The following is a 24630-nucleotide window of genomic DNA, read 5'->3' as shown; positions in this document are numbered from 1 at the left end:
TGACTTGACAAAAAATAAAATACTTGACTCGGACTTGGAAGTTAAAGACTCGGGACTTGACTTGACTTGAGACACGATGACTTGAATGACTTGAGTGTTAAATCACATCATGTTTTCAGTTTAAATATAAAATATATAAATTATTTTTAAAAATAAAGTTGATCCAGCTAGAGCGCAGGCTGAGAATAGGGTTGTCATGACTGGATCACGACATCAGTCATGCCCTCTCTTACCTTACGCACACCACGCCCACTTAGATCAGATCAACATGTCAGCCGGAGGGGTACCGATCGGGTCATCGCTTTCGGCTTCAAGAATTATTCACAAGATGGCAAAAGACATGCAACATTAACATCGCGGACAGCCAGACAACACCTCCAATTTCGTCCGTCATTTAAGAGCCATTCTGCCCAGTAAGTGCTTGTCAATTTGTTAATGTTATCTGGTTAGTTGGTAGTTAGCTAATTTAATAATAGCTAAAGTAGGTTGTATCAGCGATTTCAGGCCCAAAAAAAGCCCAAACATAAATAATCATATTCATCTAATCTTTCCTAGCGATCCGCTAGATGCCCGCCCCATGAGCAGGCCGTCAAAAAAACGCGTCTCTGTAGGCAGCCTAGGCTCCGAGATCTGTACACAAAAAACAATTGCTACCAACAAGTGTTAACCAACCACTCAAAGGCAAAATAAAGTGTTCCAACCAATAACCGACAAGATGTGCGCATAGGCTTGACTTGACTTCCCCAAGAAAAAAATACTTGGGACTTAGGCTACTTGAGACTTGAAGGTTAAGACTTGAGACTTGCACATGTGTGACTTGGTCCCATCTCTGTTATACACATATAATAATAACACATTATTGTGATTGGCTACAACTCTCAACGCTTGTAAAACACTCTGTAAACAGAAATCTATGACTCACAGAGAGCACTCAAACAAACACGAAAGTGAGCGTTTGAAAGCAGCGTCTATCAGCGGGTACCGAATATACTCCGTACTGCAGAAATGATGGTACCATCAACTTTATTTTTACCGATTGTTACTGGTGGCACTAGTTCGTTTGACAACCCCATTCCATACAGTAGTATTCAAAAAACAGTAGGTGAAAATATTTGACCTACTAATTCTGACATGATTTGATATTTTACCATCCCATAAGGCCGCAGGAGAAGAATGGCAAGAGAAGCAACACCATAGATAACGACAGAGCCAACATGGCGGGTCTGGATTTCACTACACACATTCATAACATTACAGATGCAGTAAGTTCTTCATTAAATTGACTATGCAATTTCGGACAGAGTAGGGTTTGGAACCGCCTGTGTCTACATCAAATATATTCAATACAAATAGATGAAAAATGAGCAGCCAGTTGACACATACTTCTTTTTTTTTGTCCTGAAAACAAGAAATCTTACGAATGTTGATATTGGTCTTAAATAATAATAACCCTTCCACTTTCCTTCATTGTGACTCAAAACCAGCACAACATTCACTGTCAGAAATAGCAGAGCCTCGATGGCAGCCTCTTTCTCATTATCTCGTAATTTATTTCACTGATGAAGGCAGGAAGCAGAGATGTTTGAAACAGCAGCCACATCTGAACAAATAAACAAGAACAACATTATAGGAAAAAAAAAAACCTCTCAGTGTGAATCATTTTTCTCAATTCATTCTGGAAAACCTGAGAGCTGAAATGAGAAATTTTTGAGCTGGCCTTTCCACACAGCCCTCTATGCAGCATTTTTGCTCACTTTCTCTCTCACACTCACTCACATTTTCCCACTCTCTTTCTGCCTTCTGTTTGGAGGCCCTGAACTGCTTTAAAGGTTGAAGAACACTATGTTCTTGTGTAGCGTGCCAGCTGATCACACCGTGCCTCTGCCTCAAACGCGCACATTTTCGCGGTTATGCTGAGTCGATTCGATCCAACGGGCTGCTCTGTCCCCATTCACAAAACAAAGAAACACCTTTGAATCCTCCCATTCATAAATCAGCACCCTAATAACTTCCATTCACTAAAAACAACCCCCATGGCCTCAATTAACATACTGTAACAAGCTAAGCCAAAGACATTAATTTGCCCAATTTATCCATGCTGAGAAAACAAGTTTCTCGTCCATATGGAAAGAACAATTTCACAAGCCATTCTAATAAAATAGATCCCCTGTCATTCATTTACTGCATTTACAAAAGAACGATGCTCCTAATTCACCTTGCTTTATTTACCTTATGAAACATCCTTACACTCGATTTTTTTTTTAAACAGGCACTCAAACAACATCATGCCATGTCTCCGCCCAATTTTCACCAACTATGGTATCCAACATTTTACAACCCAGGCTCATTGAAAAAGCATGCCTGTAGCAACATTTATGCAAAATTATATTACACTGCTTCTTGCACATTATGCAACACTTTCAAATTGAAATGTTGCATGAGTGGCTCTAAAAATGTGTTCAGTTTTATCTGAATAGATAAACGTGAATCTGGCAATTTTATTTTATTACATTGGTTGTTGCATATTGTGTATCATGCAATCAGTTTGGAAATTAAATGTCCGGTGAGTGGCGCTAAAGGGTTAATGCTCTATCACATAAAAAAAAAATGTACCACCTAAACCCTACCCTAAACCTTACTCACAGTGTCACAAAAGTAAAGGGATAAAGGCAACCAGCAACCATGCAATTTTAGCTCGCTTCCACAAGTCTTTTGAGCTCTTTTATAGCGACTCATGGTTAAAGGTGCTGTAGGACATCTGGGAAAACGATCCTTTGCCAGTGCCACTTGTTGTCGGTTTAAAAGGAAAGTTAGGTTGTTGCTGCTTGCCTGCCATTCTCGCTCTGTCTGCCCAGCTTGCACTGATGGCGTACTGTAGTATGTCTGCGTGAACAGCCTGCGCAGTGATTTGTGGTTGACTGACAGGGAACAAATGCTATAGGACCGTTCGGACCAAACGCAACGATTGAACAAACATTGTATGGCCCTACGCCTTCCACAAACTACATATATTTATAAAAATACATTTAGACCCAGGGATGGAAATTAGCACAAGCCAAATGCTGGTGATTTTGTGTTGTGGCTGGTAAACTCGCTTCACCTACCAGCCACTGTGGCGGGTAAATAAAAGTAGCATGCAGTTTCACCCGGACACTTTTAGAGGAGGCACATCTTGAGATTTTACCCTATGGAATAAACGGCTTAAGTATTGTAGATCTTGTAATATTAATTTTTCACATGCAGTTACACATTGTCGGTTAAAAACAAGAAAGTGGCTGGTAAAAACTTTGAGTGGCTGGTAGATTTTGGAATCCAACAGCCACAGTGGCAGGTGGACAAAAAAGTTAATTTCCATCCCAGTTTAGACCGCTTATCAAAATTATTGCTATTAGAATATGAGGAGACTTTTAAATAACAAAAAAAAAATCTGTAAAGAATCACCTTCGGCACCTTTAATGTGATGCAAATGTCAACATGTAGGCCTATAGTTTAAAAATCATGCAATATGGTAAAAGTGTTTTGAGGTCACAAAATAATATTGTGCAAGGAAGTGCATGAAACTAAGTCTTTATTAATTTATAATCTGCCCACGTAATCATAATTTGTGTGAAAAGGATTAAAAGTTGCATGTGTCATAACTTAAACTGCCACTAGTGGTAATTTTAGCAGGAAACTGCAGTGGATTGCATATGTGCAGTATAGGTACATTTTTGGAGTTTTGCAAAAATGTAGGTAGAGGCACATTTTTCCATTGAGCCTAGGTTGAATATTTGGCTGCTATTCAGAGGCTCTGCATTGATGAATGGGCTCCTGGACACTGCTACCAGCCAGCAGCTGGCTCCGAGTACCCTCGAGTAGGAGTTCAGCGCCACAAACCTCTGTGGCGGTCTCTACATGATGCCCTGTCTGGGGTTGGCTCAACCAGCACATCCCTTAAGCTTCCAGGGCCCACTGAGATCCTGCATCCTGCCTTTCTGTCAAGCACAATGGAGTGTTTTAAGGATTAGATCCGTTCTAAGGACACACCAAGGGAAATGCCGTGAGTCAACTTGGATCATACACCATCCAAAATCTATGAGCCCTTGGGCAGCGTCTGCCCTAAGATCCAACTTCACCTTCTATAACACCACCAGTCCTCACAAGATCCTAGCTTCTGTATAAAATCCACAAAGAATCTGAGCACCTCAAGGCAGGATATGGATTTCTTTAACAAGTGTTGGTCGTTGAATTTCCTTTTTCCTTGTACAGGTGGATTTAACTAGAAAAGCTGATTTATTGCAGCTTTAAAAGATTGTTAGCACTAAACAACAGCGGTAAATGATGCGTGTAAGTCAAGCTTCAGCTGTTGAATCAAAGCTCCTCCAAAGATACAGGGCACTCAAACCGACTCTTAACTAAAATTTAATTATAAATGACCAGGAATGGCCTCCTCCTGCCTCTATCCACAGATAATTGACTACCTACCATGAGCATTAGCTATTCATTGGTTGCCTAGATTAATCGCACAGTTTCATTTAAAAAAAACCTGAAAAACCTCATTAACTTGGTTGGGGGGTTTAGTAAAAAAAATATATATATAAAAAAAAAACAGTTGCCCTGTGTTGTGCCACTCTACCATTTGAATATGATTGAGATTTAAAGTGGAAATTGCCCTGGAGAAAGAGACCCGACTTCCTGAGAGCGGGGGGAAATAAGCAAGCCAGGAGATGCAATCCATCAGGGAGAGTGGCCTCTTCGCTGAGCGCTAAAAGACCATTATCCAGCAAAAACACACAGATTTAGATGCAATGATATCATAACAGTCAGGTCAACGATGCAACACTCTATTTTTTGTCTGGTCTTTAAATGACCTCCAATACTACTCATTAAAAATGCAATGGCATTGACTAGAATACACATTGTCTATGATGAGCATGTTTGCAATTTCATAATTGCAAAAAGTAAAAAAATGTTGGGCCGATATAACTGTCCTGATGTCTTAATTAAGAAAAGTACCCTCACTGAAACAAAATCTTAATATTAAAACCTTAAGTAGTTTTACATATTTCTATTATTATTTCTTAGAAAAAAATATTTTCACAAAGCCTCCTTAGTGCTATCTAGGTACTGTATTTGAAAAACTTTTGTAAATCAAAGTCAAGAACTGTAGTGCAACCAAGCAACATGTGATGACCCTCATGATTGTCAATAAGTATATTAAAATATCAAATAATTTGACCTTTTTATGACAAGGCAGACACGTTCAAGTTATAAATTGTCATGTGGTGCGACTCCCCCAAAAACTATGAATAATTCATGATTTGTAATTTATAGGCCTACAATATATATAGGCTATATATTGATAATTTTGCAGAGTTCTCCTTATATTTTTCCACAGCTATATACTATAGCCTAGTAGGTTATATTTTTAAGAGTAAATAAATTAAACTTTTCTTGAAAATTGTATAATCGTTTTTCAAAACAATATGAAACCAACAAACTAATTATTTTATATTTATTATACAAAATGTATATATTTACTAATATATTACTTATTATTCCTTACATTTATCATAGACACTCTTACATTGGACACATGTCATTGACCCAGTCATTAATCTATGATGCAATTAGTTTTATTTTTATTTTTATTTTTTAAATTGATGATTATCACAAAATCAAATGATTGTCATGTTTCGCTATGTGGTTTTATTCAGCGGGCAGCCCAAACAAGCATATTGTTTTACATTTTTGGCAAATCGAGAATGAAGTCTTTCAAAAAATCTAATGAAGCATCTGATGAGCATCCAAAAATGAAAGGCGGTTACAGTTCAACATGAGCCAAAGTGAATGTAGAGCTCCTATCTGGTCAGTGCGGTGGGGAGAGAAAGGATTGGGAGCCAGTGGAGTGGCACAGGATGAGTGGGAGGTGCTGATGAGAGGAGATGAAGGAGGAGGAGAGCTCGAGCTGAAAGCCAGCAGACTTAAAGCATCCCTCCTCACACCTCTCAGACACACACCGCTGTGAGGAGGGAGCTTCACTGACGACAGCTGCATAATAACACTCAACACACACATAGTAAAACAATGTGTGTAGTCATACACTGAAAAAAAAATATATACTTAGAAAAATACTCTATAATTTGTTACAGCAAAATGAATTAGTTTATCAAATTATATTTATTATTTAGTTTCAAATCTTAAATTTTGATTTAATATTAAATAAAAAAATATTTATTTTCCATTTCTATTAGAAAAGATTATACTTGATGTATTTTCTTTAGACATAAGCCAAAATGTTACTTAATGTATGTATATAAATATAATTTATCAATATAAAATGTTGGGGCTTTTTACTTAACTTAATTTCACCATAAACAAAAGCTAAATAATAACATTAAACATTTTGTTAGACGATGTTTAATTTAGTTTACTTTATTAAAAAAGGTATTTTGAAGTTCTTTTTATAATGTTAGGCTAGGCCTATGTCTTTTTAAAAGTATGTGTCATGTTTTCTGTTATGTACCAAAAATGTATAAATTAATAAAATACAATTAATACAAATTTATAAAAGTAAAGCTAGCCACTATGTGCTCTACACATTACACTCTGGTAACAAGTGAAAAAATAGTTTTTTATGCAAGTAAGTTTAAACTGAAAACCATGCTTTTCTATTAGACCAATATAAAAATGCACTTTAAATAAATGGCACGGTTGTTTCACTCGTGTGAACTGATCCACAAACAGAGACTCGACGGAACTAACCTGCACTCTTAAAACAGACCAAATTGTTTGTGAAGTTTCGTCTACATATCCGCAACGACAACTTGGATTGGAAATAAGGACACGCATCAAATTACACTCTCTCAATAAGTCACACACACATGCTTTCACACCACATCTGGCCAGTCCTCACACACACCGGGTGCCAGAAAAGAAGCCGGATACACACTGTGCACATCAACACAATCTTCATGGACACTGATACACTCTCACAGCTGTCAGCTTCCTCCTGTGCCCGCCTCAACACACACACACACACAAACACACACACACACACACACACACACACACACACGAGAACACTTGGCTTTACCCACTAACATGTAATTTCAGGCACAGATGCGCAGGGCGACCACACACACGCGCTCGCACACAGACATACATTATAAAATTGGTGATAGGGAGCACATGTGCTCACATGGCACAATGACACTTACACTTGTGTGCACCCCAGTACTCCATTGCACAGACAACACACAAACATGCTGCGGTTTGCAGCAATGCAACGCACGCAGCCTCTTGCAAATCACTTTGGTAGAAGAGCGTCTGCCAAGAAAATAAATGTAAATGTAATCGGAAATGGTCGTGTTATTGGCCTCAGCTGCCCTTCACTGTGCAAGCGCCGTGACTCTTTGTTTGACATGGTCATTATTAAAGGTCAATGGGAATGTTGTTAACATGACAAAAAGCCTGTCGTAGACTTTCAATCTTTGACACGATTGCTATGAAACATGCACGGTTTGGATTGTTTTACAGGTAACACGACTTCCGCCATGTGGCATTATTGGGTCATTTGTGCTGTTGTGGAAATGTCTGTTTGCTTGCATGTTACAAGGTGTCGTGAATCGTTAATGAAGAAACAAGGAGACGTGAGTGGAATTCAAAATCATCACTGACACTTAGTAAATAAAGGGGAAAATTACAAAATAAATGTTAAATGGATAGTTTGGCCAAAAATGAAAATTCTGTCATTACCTCACCCTCATGTTGTGACTTTGGTTCATCCTAAAAACAAAAATTAAGATATTTTATTTTTTTATAAACCTGATAGATTTCTGCCCTTCCAAGAACCATTACACCAAAAATTTGGCAGTTCAAAAAGTTCATAATGACATCATAAAAGTAATGAATCAAGGCAACTATGAATCAAACCGTTTAACTTTAATCCTGAGGAGACACAATTGCTTTATTATGATGATTGAATTTATTCACATATCATTCAACATTGAACAACACAAACAGAGCACATCAAATACAGTAAACATGAAAAAACAACCGTACTTTCTTGAACAGACCTTAATGTTTGTTCTTATTATTCTGTATTTAATAACATACTAAAAGCACATGTAAAGCACTTCATTTTAGTTTTAAGTGTGTTGTTCAATATTACATTTAATGGTAATCTATTTTAAAGGTACACTATGTAACTTTTAGGCCGCTAGCAGTTAAAAAATCAAAACTGCATTCATTTTTGCTCTGTGACTTTATGATGCATATGGTTATTTCTCATGACTAAAAAAAGTGATCCTACAGCTCATAAAACGTTTACTACCATAAGAGATAGTTTATATCTATAGTAGATCTACTGTATATGTCCATCTATAGTTTAGATGGAAAAGATCTCAATCTGATTAGCTGAAGACGTTAGCTCTCCCCATTAATAGTCACGGTACATCCTTGAAAATACATTCCAGCACAGCACTACAACCAAAATAAAATGACCCTTTACAATAGATAATCCTTTACAATGAACTGTTAAAGAGCTACATATGGCAATTTTTCTGTTCAATAAAATACCTTATTCGAAGTAGTAGGCTAGTATGCACACATCCAGAAAACTTTAGACAGGTGCGCGATCAGATCAAGCACTTCACTAGAGAGTAAACAAAAGTCAGCGCACTGTCACTGCTGCTTCCACAGAATCATCTCAATAGATTGTTCAATAAATTGATTCTTTGGGAGCAGCAGTGGCAGTGTGCCAACTTTCGTTTACTCTCCAAAAAAATACCTTACCTGTTGAGTAATACAAACGCCTATAATGTATAAATGAATAAAAAAATAAATGTTGCTTTTATAACATTCCAAATCCATCAGTTCTCACTAGAGGCTGCACGATTAATCGCTAAAAGATCGCGATTCAAACACACATGCAACCTTTTTTCACATAAACCTTTGACAAAATCCTACCGGAACATTCAAATCGGTGTTTGCGCTGCCACTGACCCAGAGAAAGCAGTTTTGAACCGCACACTAGGCTATATTTCTGTGTTAATCGTTCATTCATTCAAAGTAATGATTCATTCAAAACCTTTTTTTATTTTTTATTAATTAATTCAAATTAATTAGACATTTTTAAATGGACTGCAGAAATCCATATTTTGTCAATATTAATTCCGGTGTTCAGACATTGAACCCGGAATCGCTGTATTTACAATGCGAAAAGCATTAGAATTTTAGAATTTAGCATTAGTTTTTTTCGTCCAAAATGTATTCTCGTCGCCTCATAAAATTAAGGTTGAACCTAGTCACATGGACTATTTTAATACACTTTTAATGTTCATTTTCAATTGGAAGAAATATTTACTTTTTTGGCAGACATCAAAAATATCAGACATCAAAATACTCAGGACTCAAGATTCTCATCTTCATTTCATCAAAAGTCATCTTTGAAGACTATTTTGAGTGTTTAAGAGTTTTTCTTTTACAAAGTATATAGAGACCGGACCTCTTGGAACTTAAATTGAATACCCCTGTTTTAAAGTGTATTTTTTTCAGTAATTAGTTCTCCATTACAAAATAGTATGCTAAAATATATTTATTTTTCACAAGGATATGTATGTGCATTGATCAATGTTTATTGGTATATAAACAATGTTTATTAATATAGGCCTATATATATATATATGGTAAAAAATGGTAAATGGACTGCATTTATATAGCGCTTTCACAGACCCAATGGCCACCAAAGCACTTTACATGTTGCCTCACATTCACCCATTCATACACCGACGGCGGTGTCAGCCATGCAAGGCGCCATCCAGCTCGTCGGGAGCAGCTGGGGTTATGTGTCTTACTCATGGACACCTCGACACTTGGTCAGGTGGAACCGGGGATTGAACCACCAACCTTCCAGTTTGTAGACAACCTACATGAACAACTGAGCCACTGCCAATATAGTCTTTACAAACTTTTTGAAGCTTGAAAGTTTGTGGGACAGAAATTTCTCTGGTATCCATAAAAACCATAGGCCTAAGTGTTTCGAAGATGAACAAAATTATTGTGGGTTTGGAACAACATGAGACTGAGTAAATGATGACAGAACTCTCATTTGAATCTCTCTTGGGTGAGCTATCCCTTTAAAGGCAACAGCATCTTAGGGAATTGAATTTATGATTAATATTCGTTTTTTATTAATGCCGACTGGTCAGAATCCAGACTGAGCCCATCGTCTTACAGTTTTGTGACTGTGTATTGAGTTTTTCGGATGGGCTCATTAAGCATGCAAAGTACTATGCTATTAGTATGTATATTAGACTCAAGGTAATCTCTCTAGGTTGCTTATGTGCACTTGCCCCTAATTACCACGTGTGGGAAGAAAGAGATGATGAGAGAGAGAGAGAGAGAGAGAGAGAGAGAGAGAGAGAGAGAGAGAGAGAGAGAGAGAGAGAGAGAGAGAGAGAGAGAGAGAGAGAGAGAGAGAGAGAGAGAGAGACTGCCAAAGCAATGGGGGGGAGCTCATAATTCCTGTACTTTTAATGAAAGATGTTGGGAAAACTTCACTGAGGCAACAAAGCACAAAAACAAAACAAAAAACTCTGTGTCAGAGTAGCACAGAGTTTAAATTAATGCATCATTTCATAAATGCAGCCTTGCGTTGTCCTATTTCTTTGAAACAGATGACAGTTGTTGCCCAATGAGACAGTTTCTCTCGTGCTCAGCACACCATGCTGTGAGTTAACCAGCAAATTATGGCTGTAATAACGCAAGAACACCCTCCTCTCTTCAATCATTTAGACAGTGTATCTATAGATATTTAAAAACTAAATGCAGGCAGCTTCCTAAACACACACGTGCAAAGGGTAAACAGGATAGGATTAAGAAATGCCAGACCCTAAAGCCACATAAAGATATTAATAATTCATGATATTTAAACTACATGGCAAACAGTTGTTACAATCAGACGGCGATGCACGGATGTAACAGCACTGCTCATATAGGCCTGCAGCAACATTACATTACTGATGCACCAACATGCACACCTGTGCATCACATGCTTGATTACACTTACAATCTCTTTCTCTGTCTTTCCCTATCTCTCCTTCTCTGTCTCACACAGACATGCACGCACAACTGGACTGAAGGTGAATACTTTCAACAGGTAATCTGAGCAAACAATCTGAATATTTCTACTTCATACCTACATTTATCATAATTCAAAAACAATAAAAACAAAATACAGGTGAGGAGGATTAAAACTCAAATAAGTGCAGCAATAACACAACATGGTATTTTGAAGGGGTAAAAAAAAAAAACGAGGATTTATTGCTGGTCCAGCTGGTTCAAATTATTACACAGCCCTGACTTCATCACATATAGCCTAGCCCTAGTTATACATTTTATTTTTTGAAAAATATTTTATATGTGTCAGAAAATGTACTTCATACCATTTATGGTAAGGGATAGGCCTAGTTTCAAAACAAGAGATTGTATGTACTCATGTCAGTCATTACAAACCTGTTTGACTTTCTGTCTTCTTTGGAGCATACAGGTTTGGAACAACATAAGGATGAGTTAATGAATCAATTGGGGGTGGTGAACTATCCTTTTCACATTTGGTTATATATTTATGTCATATTAAAATCAGCTAAATTTGTAACAACATTTAATACGTTACAGTATACCAAACATTTTGTTTTAAAGGCATAACAGCACAAGTACACGATCAACGGGCGCAAGATATTATGCAACTGTAATTCACTGTAACAAAATGTGCAAATGTAGCGCTCAATTTTGAAGTCTGTTGTTGTTAACAGTTTTAGCATAGTAACAGGCATTAGTAAGTAACTACGACTATAGAGTGGTTCAGGGATGAAACCCAGAAGACTAATTCGCCAGTGGATCCCCTGGGATTTTCCTATAGGTTTTTTTTTAAATGGGTTTTTTCAATTAATGAGTAACATAAGGTTACGACACTGGGCGCTTTGCTCAACGACATCAATTACACACACGACACCCATACTGAAAATACACAATTTTAAGCTGTTATGTTACATAACATTCCTAGCTTATAGACTAACTCTTTAAAGAAGACTTTAGAAATCTCAATGGTAAAAATACTTCTGGAACTGAGGCTACTAAAAGAAAACTGGAATGAGCACTCTAGGCATATACTGAGAGAAAAACGAAGCACCTGTAGTTCATTTCAAAAACATCTGCGAAACTAAAAGTTATAAAACTTATGGTGAATATGGCGGTGGTTGAGGAGAAATCCCCTGATATGATTGTACAGCGCTTTGGGTGTACAGTAGTACATAAGAAAGCGCTAAATAAATGCCTCATTCATTCATTAGTGAACCATTTCTAAGCAAAAATATTTCAGATTTATCTTTTCTAGATCTGCGTCAGGTAAAAGCAAGCCATGTTTCTTGTCCTCCTTCTTCTCCATTAACATACTGAACAGAAATCTGTCAGTGTGATCAATCAGCACCTTGAATACACACAGCCCAAAATGCCTCCTCAGCCTGGTCCACCATTATCCGTGTCATTTCACTGCCCCTGAATCTCATCTTGTTTCATCCAACAGCTGCTATACACATCTCTGCACCTCTCCACTTCACAGAAACAGCATCACAATACCTGTCTTATCACTAGAGGCCTCCTCAGGGAGAAAGCAAGGCCCACACTGGCTTGATTTTCAGCCATTGTTAGTTTACATCTGTCAATAGCATTTTATGGACGTCTTTGATTGGATATCAGAGATGAATGAATCAAGAGACGCCGTGATCTCACACAGTGTCAGCGAGCTCACGTTAAGCTGTCAGGTGAATTGTCTATGGAAACGAGGGAAGTCTTGCAGGGATTTCCGTGGTAACTGTACAGGACCGCAGTTGTAGTTAGACCGAAATATCCGTGGTTACGGTAACCGTGGAGATGGGTGAAAGGGAAGACTCGGCTTCCTGTGGAAACTCATGGCTGATTAGAACAGGATGCCACTGAGTGCTACACTTCTGTGTCAACGTTTCCTTTTAATATGCTAACATTTCCGGCTTTCTTGTTAAAAGTCGCTTCTGTTTCCCTTTTCATAGAAACACTCTCCTTCTTTTTATTTTCCTCCTTCTCCTCCTCCTTCCATTGCTCCTTTGCTACCACTTGCCCTCAGCTGTATAACACTAAGGTGCCGACGTGCCGTTTACACAAAATGCTTTTAAAGATGTTTGTTAGACATGTTTGACTATTGCACTCTTTTGCTGCGTCTTGCAAATGAGATGTTATTCTAAAAACACGACACTCAAGTTATTATGGATCCCAATTTTAGCCAAATAAATAATGATTTGGTAAATCATTATTAAGGCATAAAAAGTAATAGTTATTAAATAAAAATAACTAAATAAATCCTAAAACAACATAAAAAAGACATTATAATAGAATAACAAAAATCATAATAAAATGAAGTCAGATTTTTTTTGTTAAAATTGACTTTTTCATGTCATGATGATCAATTTTATTTCATACAACTTGAATGAAAATTATGACATTGTAGATGATTTTTACTGTCATAATTGTGACATCTCAGAATTTTGACTTTCTGTCGATTTCGACTAATCTCTTAGTTTCTCATTTTGACTTTTTATCTCATACTTTGACTATTTTTGTCAATTCTGATTTCTCATGACACATGTCATAAAATAAATTCTTATAAACTCTTAGTAAAAAGAAATGTAGTTATAGTATAATAATTTTGACTTTTTGTCAATTTTAACTTTTTATCTCACAATTACGATTTATCAAAGCCTATCATGTGGCGGAAAACGGCTTCCATAAGCTAAAAGAAGTTAAAAGAAATGTGTCTAGACCTTTTTTTTTTTTTTGTCATTCCACTGCCCACCATCATGATTTTTTTAAAATAAAAAAATGCTTTCAATGTAAACGGCCCTAACGCAGCAATAGCTCTGTGTGTGTGAGACAGGGTGGGCTGCTTTATTTGGGTCTGAATGTCAGAAAAAACTGTGGTGTCCCACGTGCTTTCTCCATCTGACCCCGAGCACCCAAACTGCGTCTGAGGTCTAATGTAAATTAGAATGGCCTTTATCAATAGCGAGCCAGTCTAACCTCTGGGGAGTCGGGGGAGAGGGGAGCAATGTAATCTCTTTCAAACACCAGCCTATGATCTCGTTAAAGACTAATTGATGTTCTGTGTTAACGAGCTTTACCTTAATTAGTCACATTTAAGTGAACGGGGATACTGAGAGGGAGTTGGATACAGTTTGGGGCATGCTGGACTCATCAACACAGCTATGTGAACAAAAAAAAAAGAGAGAGGAAAGTAATCAGATGAAGAGACTGATACAGAAACGCTGAAGAGAGGGATCCAGCAGAAAAAAAGAGATGTTAAAAAAGCAGCAATACTCTAGAGCCAGAAAGCCCGAGAGAGGGAATGATAGAGAGGATAGAGAGCAAAGGTAAAGGAGAAGATAAAGAATCAATGCGCTGAAACAGAAAAAGGAGAAAGAGGAAAAGAGAAATGCAAACGTTGATTCAAGCTGCTCTCATCTTTCTGTCTGAGCCCTCCAACCATGTTCAGTCTCAGATATTCAATTCCTCTTCTCGCTTTCTTCCTCTCCTTCATTTCCTCTTCTCACTCCCTCATTCTGTTTGCACTGTATTTCTCTTTCCCCCATCCTTCACTGTATTTCTGTCTAAGAGTCTTCTCCTCCCCATCCAGCTTCATCTGTATCCACACCTCTGCTACATCCTCCTCTTCAGTGCATTATAGTCTCTCACCTTCTTTCATTCTATACTCTTTCATTCTTTCACTCTTTCTCCTTCTTTATAAGTGCACTCCCCCTCCCTCTACAGTAAAGCCTGGAAAGCAGCTGTAAGACAGACCGCTGGAGTGAAGCTATATTGACACTGAAGGCAACACATTAACATTACTGTGCGCATTACAGTACTGCAGTGTGTGTGTGTGTGTGTGTGTGTGTGTGTGTGTGTGTGTGTGTGTGTGTGTGTGTGTGTGTGTGTGTGGTCCTTGGTGTGTTGCGTGCCCAGTATCCACAACATGCCTTGTTCAATAAATGTGCTTTTTTTTTGGAGGTCATAATCTTTTCTCACCTATAGCAGATACGCTATGTATGTACTGTATGTGAAGAGTCTCAAGACAGCAAATCAGTACATCTTGAAGCTTATGAAAGGTCACGTTGCACAACAGGCTGCTACACTAAAACATATAATTGAACTAAAATGTTTTCTGTGTATGATGTATGCCAGCACTGATCTCAGGCCTGTCTTGGTGTACATTAAGACCTCACATTCCCTCTGCAGGACTCCAGGCTCCGTCTTAACAGCTTTAATAAGTTTGGCGCAAGGAGGGAGTAAAACTTATTACAGAATATGAAGCAGAAGCCCCACATAAATGATTTTACTTCATCTAAACGCCAACGGTTTGATTCATATCGCAGGAGGAAAACTGTGGGCCTATGATGGGCTCATATGAAATTAACATAATGAGCGCTGCTCATAAATCTCACTGATTTCTTACCCAACTATTAAAAAGCAAATGGCCAGACTTTGAAAAACGACAGCAATTGGTGTATTGAGATATTTCAACTCACTGTCTTCCCATTTAAATGATTATACATAAAAAAATAAATAGGCTATGCTATGTAAATAAGCTTGCATGGCACTGAAACACCAAGAATATCAAACACACACCGTGAGACACTGAAAACTGTGCTCAGTAAAATTGATAAATCCGCAGTTTACATACACAACTGGAGACGAGCAGCCTGACAGCGCGGCGCATCGACACGATCATTAGCCGCACCGAAGCAGCATTTTAAACACGTTTTAATATTCAGTTGCTTCACAGTTGTTGTTTTTATGAAAATCACTAATTGTGCCCGCAGACTGCGCGTGTCTCAGTGCCGTTTCCAGGCGCGTGCGTTTTCGCGTGTTGCTGTAACCTCTGCGCGTATCTGTGCAGTGAGAGAGCAAGAAAAGTCTAAGTATGTGCCGTTTCACTGAGGAACAAGTGGGCTTATAAGCACTGGCATATGTGCGCGCGTGCAGCAATGACAGAAGGGTCAAACCCCAGCGCGCGCCGGCCGTATCCATCTATCTTTCGCGTGCCATCCATCTTTTCCAGTAACGTTACCCTCACCCGGAGCCGCCGGTGCACTGTCAGTGCCATGTCTTCTCGCTCCACGCAGTCAAGTCCGTGCAAAAACACAGCAGTATTCATTAAACTGTTACTTACTGTGTTTTCACGCGCCTGTCCCCCCTCTCTCCTTTCGGCCCTCCATTCTCTTCACATCATTCCCCTCGAGGTATCCTTTTTGCGGCTTCTCCGGGGGAAATACACCTAGAAATATATATATTCTACATGTATTCAATTTTCGCGAGCTCTCTCTCTCTCCACCTATCTCCCGCTCCCTCCTCTCTCTCTCTCTCTCTCTCTCTTGCTCCTTTCTCCCACTCTCTCTCTCTCCGCTCTTTTGTTAAAATTCAGTATATGCGCCTCGTCACCTAGCAACCGTCAACCGTCAACCTCCCTCTCTCGAGCGCGCGCGCGCCTCCCGCCTCTCTCTCTCTCCCTCGCTCTCCATCACTTGCGACACGTGTTGAATGCTAAACTTAGCGGTGTGGAATAATATTAATAACTGGGTGGCTCGAGGTCTCTTCCTCTGCCTCTCACTCTCTCTCCCACTCCACACACACACACACACTCACGCGGACGCACACACACCTCCTCCTTTCGCTCGCGCATATCATCATGCAATATAAATATTTACTAGAGCCACTCAGTCCTCTGTTGCATGCCCCCCGCAGCCCCCGTCCGTGTCTCTCTCCCCTCCCATCATCCCGTACTGCGAATCAATGGAGCCGTGTAGCCACTTTTGTTTCTCCGAGCAAAACGGAGAGGTGTGTGTCCGTCACGCAGTCCATCCGTTTCACTAGACACGCGTGTATCCTCCATACAGCAAAGACGGGGGGAAATACGCACTGACCGTGAGCGCGCGCGCGTGTTCTGGAGAGTGAGTTACCGTTGCTTATGCCGGGAAAATGGATGGAGTAAGTAGCTTGAGCTGCAGTCACCGTGTTAATACATTATTTTATACGATTTTTTTTTCTTCTTCTTCGTTAAGTGCTTTTATTATTTCACCGGTTAGATCTTTTACCTCTCTTTTTATATCTGTGGTCTACTGGAAGTGGTCGCTTGTCAATCGATTAATAAACCAATAACTCAATCGCCCGTGATTAATACTGACACTCTGTGTTTCATTTAGTGAGCTCTGATGATAAATGGTCAATGTTTTTTCAGAAGGTCACTGACTGAATCCCACCGTGACGCAGCGCTATTGATGCATTACCGTTCATCCATTTAAAGCAGTCGTTTCCAACCCTGTTCCTGGAGGCCCTCCCAACGCTACACATTTTGGATGTCTCCCTCATCACACCCATTTAAAGTCTTAGAGTAGCCTACTATACTAATGAGCTGACGAGTTTAATCATGTGTGTTTGATTTGGGAGACATCCAAAGTGAGTACTGTTGGGGGCCCTCCAGGAACAGGGTTGGGATTGGGAACCAGCATTTTAAAGAATAAACTAAACTACTGAACCGTTTCCTCATCTCCACTAAAGAAATCTATCATCAGCATAATATCTGTGCAAGAGAAAATGTACTGGATAACAGTCAAAAACACTCCCTCGTTCAATGCCTGAGTGTAATGCAATTAAAGTTCATTCATATCTGCTTCATTCTTAAAGTTATTAGTTATTATTATCAGGCCCTTAAAAGAACACATCAGGCCAGTTGTAAGTTATATGATGAACAAGCAACTTAAAGTTCAAACAAAATTCAAAATATGGCTGTGCGCTTGTTTCTCTGGTGCATAAGGTCTACTTGACAAATAAACGTACATTTCATATTATGCAACACATTCATTTCCTTTTTGCTTACGACCGTAGCCAAGTCTTCCCTTACAGTTACAGATAAAAATTAAGTTATAGATAAAAAAATATATAGTTTTGAATGACATGAGGGCCAGTGAGTATAAACGATGACAGAGTTTTCCATTTTTGGGTGAACTGTCAATTAATGATAAAATGGAAGTAGGGACAGATCTTTCCTTCTGTATTGTGACACATTTGATATCAGAGTATAGCTAGATTTATAAAAATAAAAATAAATAAATAAAAGATTGGAGAGGACTTATTTGCACCGGTTGCGGATTTGATTTTGAGACGTGGGCGTCGCATTCAAAAGTCCTGAATACGTCACTAGTAGAGAGAATTCTGTCATTTTTACTGGAAGGTCCCAATATAACATTTTGATTAAACATTAGAAGGTAAAAAAAAAAAAAAAATGTTCACATATAGATCTATAATTATATATATATATATAAATGCTTACAAGACTACATGGTGCAACCAAATAAAGTACAGTTACAAACTTACCAGTTACTAAGCCCCAAGTGTAAACTTTACATCCCAATTTAAAGTGAGTGTTCAACCAAATATAAAAGTTCCATTATGATTATAATTAACCTCATAATGTTTTAAACATGACTTTCTTCTGTGGAAAGGCCAATGAAATTCAAGGGTGTCAATGTTGTATTAAACCCCATTGAAAATTAAGCTGATTTTTTTTTTTTTTTTTTTCACAGAAGGCGGCAAGCCATACAGATTTGGAACAATATGGGGGTGAGTAAATCATAACAGAATCATTGTTTATTTTTTTCATACAAATGGACTGGTTCAATCTACCCAGGTCATAACAATGATTTTTGTGAGAGAACAAGGGAACCAGTGTTGTAGTTGTCAGGTTGCACAAACCCACACATCAATCATCAGTCTGAATCTCATTGGCCAGCGACAGATGTCAGTTGAATGGTTCGCAACATAAACTGTCAAAGTGACTAAGTGTGATTTTGAAGTGGGGGCATGTTAACAAGTTTCATTCGGTGGAATTTATGTTCTCACCCTTTTCACCCTCTTTCTCTCTATTGGTCTCACTCTTTGTATACGTGTCCTGTTGTTTGAGTTACAGCTCAGAGCACAACAGATGAGTAAACATTGATAGTCACAAGTAAATCCCATCAAATCAGATTGGGGAATGCAAAGGCTACGCTCCCTCCTGCCCTCGCTCTCAGTTCCTCTTTTTCTCTCTCTGTAGGCGTTTCTTTCATTCTCTCTTCGACTCCTCGCAAAGTCTGATTAGAGTTGATAAAGAAAAATCCCATTTAATCAAGTAAATAGTAGATGGAGGAATTGAGCAGCAGTCCCAGAGGCACGCACTGGGCCTTATAGGAATCATATTGAAGGTTCGTACAGGCCTTGGGATATTAATACGGACTACGACATGGCATCTGGCATTAGTGTCGGATAAAACAAGGAGACGTGAGGGAGAAGTGCAGAAGAAACTAATAGGAGAACTAAAGAGAGAGACTGCCTGAGGGAATATGGAGAGAGTGAGAGCCCTATTCAGCAGTGCCACACAGACTTTCCTTTCGCACTGGGAGACCTCGGCGACGATTGAATTTCTTCTCAGTCCTAGCTGTAATAGAAAATAACCAAGTACTTTTGCGCAATAGCTGTCAGCGACCTTCTGAGAAGAATAGGGCTAATCCTTTACGGTGCCCTCGCAGAACGGCTCCGTTCAAATCCGCTACGTTTCATTTCTTGAATAAATTTTGTTCCTCTTAAAGATATCCCCCCCCTCTCACTGAACTCTGTCTTTGACTGGGCCTGTTAAACGTAGACTCAAAATTAGGCTTTCAGCAAAGAAATAAAAAGCTACAGAACGTCACAGGCGGTAAATGATGGCCATTGTAATCCCAAGCTAATTATCGCAACAAGCGCAAATGTACATCACCGTTTTTCAAGTATCCACATTTGTGAATATCTAAAGACTTTGTATGAATAATTCTTTAAGACTCATCGCTTGTGTTGGTACAGTATAGTCAGAGGGTTCAAAAAGAGCTGATGGAAGCCACAAGAGCCTTCAGTCCCCGCGGTCATTTCTCTGATCACTTGTGATTCCATTTAAACAGTATTACTCTCAACGAACAGCTTCAGCCACGGATAATGATGGCATGATGCCGCATGTTTCAAGATCCTTCTTTCTCGAGAGGTATTCGACAGGGTCGGATAGAGATTCGATGAGAAGATTGGAAAGCCCTTCATCATCCAGAACACCAGGGGTTTGGGCTTTATCCCAGTGTGTGCCAAGTTCTCAGATATATCAGTTAAAAGTCCCAACCAATCAGTACTCTATAGCGGTCTAAAGATGCAGAGCCTCAGCCATTATGAAGTGAACATTGTTCTATCCACTCTGGTTTATGTTTAAGGAATATTCTGGGTTCAGTACTAGTTAAGCTAGTTAAGCATTGTCACACATTAGATTAAGGTCCAATTCTCGCTCTTACCTAAAGGCACACTATGCAAGATTTCCGTTTTTGTCAAACAGTGACCCCTAGAGTCGCTGTGGAGTACTTGTATTTAACATTACTGTCGTAAATACCACTCACCCAGAGCCGTCTCTGCTCTCGCAGCCTGATCCCCTCCCCCCTGTGTACCTTTACCTGTTCAGTAGGAAGGAAGCTTCGGACATCGAACAGGCAAAGATCGACTCCGAAGATGTCTACTGACCAGGTAGTTTCACGATTTCATACAAATATTAGGCTACTGCATAATTGTATATTTTGTGCCGTAAAGCAAGTCGTGATTCGTGCGAGATTTGGTCGGGCACCACTAGTGGTCGACCGATATTTTTTTTTTTTAATGGCCGATGCCGATACCGATATCCTCGAGAGCAGGGTGGCCGATGGCCAATATAAAGCCGATATTTTATTTATATATATATACTTTATATTTAATTTAATAAATTAGAAAACAATTTTAATTTTAATTTTATTTAATAGGGACACGTGTGAACAATAAACATGTACTGTACCACACTACAACATTTATAGCCAAGGCTAATTTGCAATGTCCGTCCCTAGAAGGGCTTTTAAAATCTTTAAAATAAACATGTTTATACTTTAGATGGCAACTTCTTGAATCTGCAATCCTATTACACTATTTTTCACAAATAAAGTATTGTTTAAAAACATGAACATGTGAATAAAAAGGAAGTAAACACTGTAACAGGACACTCTAGAAATCTAGAAATTTCGTGTGCACTGGTAATCTTATTTTTTTTTTCAAATAAAGACAAGGTAACGCTAATTTTACATACAGCACACAGTGAAAACGATATGAATGACACATTGGGCAACTGGATAAAGCACATCATATTTTAAAATTAAGGATAAAAAAAAATTCGATCGCGTCTCCTGTGAAGCTGATCTTCTGTCCGCATTCACACACTTCACACGGACCGACCGTCACTCGCAGTAACACGTTTATGCAGGCTACGCTACACATGCACACTTCACAAGATATCACAGATTCGATTAAATCTGCAAGGTTTGTGAAATGAAATGTTTATTAGATATTCAGAGATTTGTTTAAATTATGTAGATGCGCATTTTCTGAATGTTGACGGCAAACGAGAAAGTATTTTAATAATAATAATAATTCATCACATTTATATAGCGCTTTTCTGGACACTCAAAGCGCTTTACACAGAAGGGGGGAATCTCCTCAACCACCACCAATGTGCAGCATCCACCTGGATGATGCGACGGCAGCCATATTGCGCCAGAACGCCCACCACACACCAGCTTACTGGTGGAGAGGAGACAGAGTGATGAAGCCAATTAGTATATATAGGAGGATGATTAGGAGGCCATGATGAACAGGAGGCCACTGGGCAAATTTGGCCAGGATGCCGGGGTTACACCCCTACTCTTTCGAAAGACATCCTGGGATTTTTAATGACCACAGAGAGTCAGGACCTCAGTTTAACGTCTCATCCGAAGGACGGCGCTCTTTGTCAGTATAGTGTCCCCATCACTACACTGGGGCGTTAGGACCCGCACAGACCACAGGGTAAGCGCCCCCTGCTGGCCACACTAACACCTCTCCCAGCAGCAACCTGGTTTTCTCAGGAGGTCTCCCATCCAAGTACTAACCAGGCTCAGCCCCGCTTAGCTTCAGTAGGCAACCAATCTTGGGCTACAGGGTGATATGGCTGCTGACAACATTACGGCATTTTAGCCTGATTGTTTGCCTTTTCTGTTACAAATAATATAAAAGCAAACGCTTTACTTTTTGTACCAGTTCTGTCAAACAAAGTATTAGATATGACTGACCGAGATCGTGAACTAATGAAGAATTAGGAGAATGTGTGTGAGCGCTGTGTGATCAGGCGCTGCCGTTCTCTTCTCATCCGCTGGTGTTCTCATCGCCGCCCGTCAAAATAAAAGTCTGAAGCACCGTCAAAATAAAAGTCCCACTTTAAACACATCGGCCAATCAGAAAAACTTATCGGCCTTGGCGATATATCGGTCGACCACTAGGCGCCACCTCTCAAACCTGCATTGCTGAAATGGCTGTAAAATTATTTTAACAGTTTAACAGCTCAACACAAATTATTGTACATGCTTTTATTAAATGATAAGCTTTACATTTATTCTCAATCTTTGGCCTCGTTCACTTTTCATGATTGTAAAGCGCAATTGTACGCGCCTCAATGTAACCTTGAATTATTTTCAAGAAAACAAGGGATAAGTTGACTGATTGAACTGACTACATCAATGCAACATTTTCAAAATGCACAAATCTCTTAGTCTAATCAACAACAAGTTAACCAAGACAGAACCAAGTCTCCGCTACACTCTGAGTGCCACCCCACGGTTCTAAACTATCAATAAAAATAATAATAATAATGAAAAACACATATAACCTGCTTGGTTACATTATATTGGAAAGCTGGAGCATTGCAAAAGAAATGACAGTTCAGAAGATTCATTTGCATTTTTGCAAGAGTGTAAGTAATACTGAGAGAGAGTTTACAATTGTCAAACAGGTTTCATTTCATTATGGATCATAATAGTAATCCAGTGCTGGAATGCAAACAAACAAGACCCTTATGACCTGCGGCAATTTTAGTATTTTATAGTAAAAAATATATTTTTAAAAACACACAGAAAGGAAACCCATTACATAAATATTGACTTTGTCCTGCTGATCTCTACTATTAATCTATCCTTTGCCCTACAAAATCCTAGGAATGAGAGCAACAGATGTAGAGTCATTGTAGTAGTGTCATTGGTGTAAAGAGTACATTGTAAATAAAGATCAAAACCGTCTGCACACTCCACTGACACAGTCGCTCAACCAGCTCTCAGATTCATTCAGAGCACAGCAGGCTAGTTTGTGTTCAGTTCTCCCTCGTTCCCCCTCAGTTTTCTTTTTCATAGTTTCCATTCTACACTAATACCAACTACTACACACGGGCCACTGGTCTCCTTAAAATAACATCTTGTTGCCTACAAGATGACAGGTTTTAATTTAGCCTGATCCGGTTAAGCTGATAACACAATTGAACAGAACAGAAACCGAAAGACATTACCATTCGATCAGAACCTGAGCAGGTTCCTTTTGTTTGAGGATTAAATCTGTACAACTATTGTGTTTGAGAAGACAACATAGTTATGCTAAGTAAAGAAAACAGGGCAGTTCACAGTGAAACCAAAATAACCAGAGCAGAAAACTATTGTGCCTTGCTGGGGGCGTTTAAATTGCAAATGGGGACTGGATCTGCTGAGTGAGGGCGGGGGAGATGAGGAATTTCATAGACTTCCTCCTGTAATGCTTAATTACCTCTCTCCTGTACTTGAGGTAATCTTTAATCAGATGAGCACCATGGACTCCAAGGGGGTACGTGAGTGCCCTGCAGCCGCCTCTGATAAAATTCACACACGCACAGGTTTGTTTTTCCACCATAGTGGGGAATTTCCATAGACTTCTATTGTTTTGTTTTAACTGAGCTAATGATATTTTGATCCCCTATCCACGACTCATGAATCCAGTCCTTTACTTTGACACCATTTTCAAGAAAAATTTCAATAAAGACGCAAAAAATGTCATGTGGTATATAACCACTATAGTGCAACGTTTTCCTTATGTCTTAAATATATGTCAGTGTACACACAAATGTTTTTAAGTAAGAATGTATCTTTACAAATGTTGTAAATTATTCAGTCATAAATAATCAGTTAAAGTTTGTTTGTGTTTCCACCCACCTATTTTGTGGCTTCCCTGATTGCATCAACTTGCATTTTTATTACAGATATTTTGCGCCAATTTTCCCAGGAAGTGGCCGTTTTGTTCACTTGAACAGTCGCCAACACATGGGATTTAGCAACCTGAACTTTGCAAGTTTCTTCTTTTCTTTTACCGGTAATAAAGTTTTTTTCTCTTCGATCACGAAAGCTGTATCACACTAACATTACTGACATTTTTGCCCCAAAAATATAAAAAAAAACTTTAACTCTGCTAAATGCTCATTAGAAAATTATCATAAAGTCATATTAATGTTCTATTTTTTTGAAAGAAGTCTCGATTTATTTTATCAAAGTACAGTAAAATGTACATATGATCCTACAGAAATCATTCTAATATGCTGATATGCTCAGTAAATATTTATTATTATTATTAGCAATGTTGAAAACAGTAGTGCTGCTGATATTTTTGTGAAAA

At 38.8% G+C, this 24630-nt stretch overlaps 1 protein-coding gene across 2 annotated transcripts in view; it reads right to left on the bottom strand.

Moving 5' to 3' along the window:
• Positions 1-24630, bottom strand: part of grin2db (glutamate receptor, ionotropic, N-methyl D-aspartate 2D, b) — a 107832-nt gene that overhangs the window by 65864 nt on the left and 17338 nt on the right. The window contains exon 1 of one of the 2 annotated variants that reach the window (XM_079626007.1): positions 16238-16334. The exons of the other annotated variant lie outside the window; for it this stretch is intronic. The gene's annotated coding sequence lies outside the window, so the exon portion shown is untranslated. Of the gene's footprint in view, positions 1-16237; positions 16335-24630 lie in introns of those variants that run through there. 2 annotated transcript variants of the gene reach the window in all.

The sequence above is a fragment of the Phoxinus phoxinus genome (assembly GCF_949152265.1).
Source record: "Phoxinus phoxinus genome assembly, chromosome: 10".
Classification (NCBI taxonomy): domain Eukaryota; kingdom Metazoa; phylum Chordata; class Actinopteri; order Cypriniformes; family Leuciscidae; genus Phoxinus; species Phoxinus phoxinus.
The sequence above is the reverse complement of the archived record's forward strand: the minus strand, read 5'-3'. Positions and strand labels throughout refer to the sequence as shown.